We start from the raw sequence: 6,000 nt of genomic DNA, 5'->3' as shown, positions 1-6,000 counted from the left end.
CGACTGTTTTGTGTGAACGTCGTTTTTGGAATGGCTCATTTTCGTGAACAGCGTGCACCGGTCAAATTCTCATTTTTTTCTCAGAAAAAGTTGAATGCAAACTCTTGAAATATTAAGAAAGACGTACAAGGACGATGCTATGGGGACAACTCAAGTGTTCCTGAATCGAATCCTGAATCAAAGCAACAATCATGCCAATGGAAAACTTCAAATTCACCTCTCCTCAAGAAAGCTCGTCAGGTGAAACCAAACCTCAAAACAATGCTGATTTGTTTTTTCGACCTGAGAGGAGTCGTCCATTGAGAATTTGTTCCGCAGGGTCAGACAGTTAACCAGGCCTTCTTCTTGGATGTTTTGAAAAGATTGGGCAACAGTGTGCGGTGGAAGCGGTCAGATTTGTGGCGGTCGGGTGACTGGTTTTTCCATCATGGCAATGCCCCTGCTCACACAGCCCTGTCTCTACGACAATTTCGGACCAAAAATTGCATGACCCCTATTCCTCACCCCTCATACTCTCCCGACCTTGCCCCGTGCTACTTTCTTTGTTTCCTAGAATAAAAAAATAGGTGAATGGAAAGCGTTTCGTTGATGTTGCTGAGGTGAAGAAAAAAACGACCGAGGCACTGTCAAGCATCACAAAAGATGAATTTAAACAATGTTTTGAAAAATAGAATCAAAGATTCGATAAGCGTATCATTGCAAGTAAGGAATACTTTGAAGGAGATTGAAGGTCTGTGCTTAAAATGTGAACAAATAAGTTCAAACAAAAATAAGTCCGGTTTCTTTTGGGTACCCCCTCGTACACCTACGTTACATGAGAGGACATGGGTTCGTCTACCACCTGCCAACAAAGCCCTCTTCGTATAATAAACGTAACGGATATTCGTAGTCTGTTTTTTCAAGTCCTGAAAGCCACTCGATAAAGAAGCGAGAGCACGTTGATCTCAAGACATGGCGATTATGCTCAAGTATACATTGCAGTTGCAGCGCGCGTGACGAATTCATGCCGTGGTTCACTGCAGCGTAGTGAACAACGAATACTGTACGTCTGAGACGTTTTTTAACGTAAAAAATGGAAAACAAAAGAAATACAAGAAACGGCTTTTAGTCCTACGATGTACACGCATAGGCAAGAAACCCGGGGAACAGATCCCAAATCCCTCCCAGCCAACACGAAAGGGCTTGGCAGAGACCACCGTCAACGTCAGGCACTCGCCACACGCGTGACCAACACACCGGTCGACGCCGCCCTTTAAAAGGACGACGACACTGGCATCACGTTTGCAGCTACTGCCTGCTATCGGGAGGGCTCTCCACTGCGCGTCGCTATAGCAGGATACAACATTAAAAAAAAAAAGCAGTTGGTAACAGTGGACCACGGTCCTCAGCATCCTATATTAGTCCGCTTACCAACCACAACAGTGAACAAAAGCAGTTTTTAATGCTTGACTCTATATCAAAGAAGCTAAAGGCACCAAAATTATTGAGCTTATAATTTCGCCTCGTGATTAGCTTCCTGTTTAGGTTACAAGAAAAGGTTTCACAACGGTCTACTTTGTCTCGAAGGAATTTTGTGCGGCGGTCCTGAATGTGGGTGGAGCTTCACTGCAGACTTGAGTCTTATCCGACTATAGCCACAGTGTCCGCACGTACTGGTCTGCCGCCGAACTTGAGCTAACAGCTATCGACTAGACCCTTCACACCTGCAACACATAACCAGGTGCTACCATGCACATCTACACCGACAGTCAAGAGGCAATCAAGTCGCTCAAGGCCCGTTTTCACGAGACTTACAGGCACATTGCATCAAACAGCACTGTCACTACCTGCAGGAGACCTCCCAGGTCTCAGTATGGATTCACTGGGCGCCCGGACATCATGGACAAGAGACCGGGAACCGGACTGCTCACGAGGCGGCTCGTGCACAGTTATAGGAAGACCGCTGGTGCTGTCTCGACGTGGGCCCATTCTACTAGTACAACCCTTATTGCATTTCTGCCCTCATCGTTATACCTAACTCCGTCATCACCAGCATTAAAAATGAGCGGACGAGTTTGTTGCGAGACCATGTCCCCGACATTACCCTCCCTATCTCTTCTTGCCTCCCCTGCCAGACATGGGTTGTCGCTCACAATACGCGAGCCAGTGCGGCGTGCGCACCGGACATCCTGAGTCGATGGCGCCGAGCCAGGATCGGCTGCCCCGTTTGCCCTGCTCACTGCAACGTCAGTTTACGTCACCTCACCTGGAGGTGCCCCGGCGCGGCCAGCCTCCGCGCCCTCAGTATCTCTGCCCTCTACATTCAGACATAACAAGACTGGACGGTCCCCAGTGGCAACGCCCAGCGGAAGCTCAGTGCCTGCTGGACTTCGTTTCGAAGTCCGACGTCCTCTCACCAAAAACTCCCACTTGCCCCTTAGTCTTCAGGACATGTCATTAATAAAGATGAATGAATGAATGAATGAATGAATGAATGAATGGTGCTCCTACTTGGCGAAAATTCTAAAAGGTGCCGCAATTAACTGCAGCGACCGCAACGGCGCCTGGTATGCACCACTTCCGCTCCTTAAAATATTTCCTTCGCAAGTCGTATTTTCAAGATTTTAGAGACTCATCGACAAGGACACTCAAGAATTGGGCCGTACACATGTATGGGTGGCATTGTGCCCACGCATTTCCCAACGAGTGCCAAGAAACCGAACTGAACCAAACCACGTTAATTGTCTCTTTCCCCCGAGAGAGAAGAGCGCCCCACCAATGCCCTCCATGAAACACGAAAGTTGCACGCAAACGGGAACGACCACCATGCAGCAGTTAGCCTAGCTTTTCCTCGTAACAACAGCAGTACACTATAGCAACAGATTCTACGGGCTCTTCTGGTAGCCGTACTAGTCGACGATCGAGGAACCTATGCGGTCGTAAGTGGCGGGCCACACTTACACCGCCATCCGGCGGTCAACGAAGAAAGGAAAGCTTCGCGCAGTATCAGGTTTGCAGCTGAAAGCACGCAGGTATACGCTTCCGTGCAAGAGCTGGAGAATCGAGTGGATGGCTTCGCCTCCTCCTCTTACGCTCCTTGACGTAATGGCAGCAGCGGCACGAGCCTCTAAATGGCCGGTCTTGGTGTGTACTTCGGCAACGGAGCAGGCGGGAGCAGTGAAGACCCATTTGTGATTTATGTCCACTGCCAAGTGCACTAATTGTATTGTGACAACCCCCCCCCCCCCCCCCCCCCATCAGGGCAGCATAACCTTTTAAAAACTTGGAGCCTTCTTAACCACATTCTTAAAAAAAGAAAGACTGGAGGAGACACTTGAGCTCCGCCTTAAAAGTATGGCGCGATAGCGTTACTGGGGTAATGCCCATATATGCCGAATTTGTCGATCTTTTCTTTGCATTCATAGATCGCTGGGATTTCTGATACCACTCCTGGAACAGTGGGTTGGCTTGGTTTACGAGGTTTAACGTCCCAAAGCGACTGGGGCTATGAGGGAAGCCGTAGTGGAGGGCTCCGGAATTTTCGACCACCTGGGGTTCTTTAACGTGCACTGACATCGCACAGTGCACGGGCCTCTAGAATTTCGCCTCTATCGAAATTCGGCCGTCGCGGCCGGGATCGAACCAGCGTCTTTCGGGTCAGCAGCCGAGCGTCATGAATGCTGAGCCACCGCGGCGGCAGGTGCTGCCACCGGTGGAGCTTGTAAGACCCAAGTTGCCCTTCCCGCGTGACCAATCATTAAATGAATTAACCTGCCACGGTGGGTAGTTTGGTCGCAATCCTGTGGGCAGGTTGTGTGACGTCACAATGTCACGTGACCTGAGTGGTCCCCCTGCCGCCTAGGAGTAGGGTGGCCACGTAGGCCACGAGTTTAATTCAAACACCCCAGCCGGCTTATTTTCCGCGCACAACGCCGACGACGACGACGCCGGATTATCAGCATCACCTTCAAAGTAGTCTACTTGGGACTCCACATACTTCTCCCAGCGGTGCTGCCATCGTTGGTAGTATTCCGAAAAGGCCCCTTTCGGAATGAAGTTTAGCTCAGCTGTCGTTGCAGCCATAATGTCCTCTCTTGCCTGAAATCGCGTTCCTTTCAATGGCCTCTTGATTTTGCGAAACAGCCAGAAGTCACAGGAGGCCATATCAGGAGAGTAAGAAGTCTGTTGAACTACAGCAGTCTGGTTTTTCGCGAAAAAAAGTGTGAATTTAGTGCGAGGAATGTGCAGGAGCATTGTCGTGATGGATGCGCCAATTTCCTCTTGACCTCAACTCCGCTCTCTTGCGCCGCACAGCACCACGCAGGCGACGGAGGACATCCCTGTAGTACTCTTTGGTCATTGTTTGACCCTGTGGGGTGCGTACGCGTGGTGTGCCACACAGAGGGAGTCAAAGAAAGCAGTCAGCATCGCTTTCAAATTGCTGCGCACTTGGCGGGCCTTCTTTGGTCTTGGTGACGTGGAATGCTTCCATTGTGACGACTGGGATTTGGTTTCCGGGTCGTACCTGTACACCCAAGACTCGTCACCAGATATTATGGCGTTGATGAAGTCGGGGTCACTGTTTGTGGAACCCAGCATATCCTGTGAGACTTCAACACGAAGCTGCTTTTGCTCCACCGTGAGCAGCTTCGGCACGAATTTCGCCGCATCTCTTTCCATGGCCAAATCTTCGGTGATAATGGAATGTGCAGAAAAACTGGTGATGTCCACCTTTCCCGCAATTTCTCGGATAGTCTATATTGAAATGAATTCAAGCGCACAGGAACACACAGTCCTGCGTGTTCTTGTGCGCTTGAATTCATTTCAATATAAGCTATGCACCATCTAGCCCAAACAGAAGTTTTGTTAAATTATCTCGGATAGTCACACGACTGTCCCGCATCACCACAGCGTTCACCTCGGCAATAACCCTGTCATTTCGGCATGTTGATGGCCGACCGGAGCGTGGCTCGCTCTCCATCGATGTGCGGCCGTCTTTAAACCAATTGTACCACGGCTTAATCTGTGTGCTGCTCATAGCATCGTCACCGAAAGCCGTCTGAATATTCCGAATGGTTTCCACTTGGCTGTCACCTAGTTTCCGGCAAAATTTGATGCAGTAGCGCTGCTCCTGTCGCTCCGCCATTTTCCTTGCAATAAAAAACCGACGAGAGCACTGCGCACTGCCTCACCCAAACGCTGCGTGCCAGTGACTGACGCTATCAGCAGGCGGGAAAAAATTACTGCATGCGCACAAAGGTTCAAGGTAGGCTGGTGCAAGCGTGCTTGTTTCAAATCCATCAGGTGTTCGCAAAAAAAAAAAAATAAAGTCGGATACTTTTCTAACAGACCTCGTATATGCGGATGATACTGCTTTTTTCGCTTCTGCCAAAGATATTCATATCCTGTACCAATTACTGCAAGAGTATTTAAATGCTCTGGACGTTTGGCTAGACAGCCTGAAGTTAACTTTGAATGTCATCAAGTGTGCCGTCCTTGTTTTCCCACAGGCAACCCCTCTTTACATCTCTCTGTCGTATCACTCTATCCTGATCCCACAAGTTGATTAAACAAAATACTTGGGTATAGTATATGGCCCGCATTTAGACTGGCGGCCCCACATTAGAAGCATTGCGCTTAAGGGTGAGTGTGCGCTTGGCCGGTTGGTGAGGATCAGCAACAAAAAATTCGGTATGCAACGGGACACTCTACTCCTTCTTTATAGGACCTATGCACGGTCAATACTTGAATTCGGCTCCGTTCTCTTTTCTGGGCGCCCAAAGTACAAACGTGAACCCCTGTTTGTTATGGAGCGACGCGCTCTGCGGCTTTGCTTAGGTCTGCCTAAATCAGTAGCTGTGTTGTACTTGGAGGCGCGGATACCTGTTCTCAATTCGTGGGTTGAGCTTATCACTGCGCGGACATTTTTAAGGTCTTTGGAGCCTGTTCCTGGATTGGCTAACCCTACATTTACAACGAACCCAACTCTCTTCTTTGGTACTACCTGTCTTCGGTATAAGC

This window comes from Amblyomma mixtum, chromosome 6 (assembly GCF_055824585.1).
Source record: "Amblyomma mixtum isolate Tamu chromosome 6, ASM5582458v1, whole genome shotgun sequence".
NCBI classification, from domain to species: Eukaryota; Metazoa; Arthropoda; class Arachnida; order Ixodida; family Ixodidae; genus Amblyomma; species Amblyomma mixtum.
The sequence above is the reverse complement of the archived record's forward strand: the minus strand, read 5'-3'. Positions refer to the sequence as shown.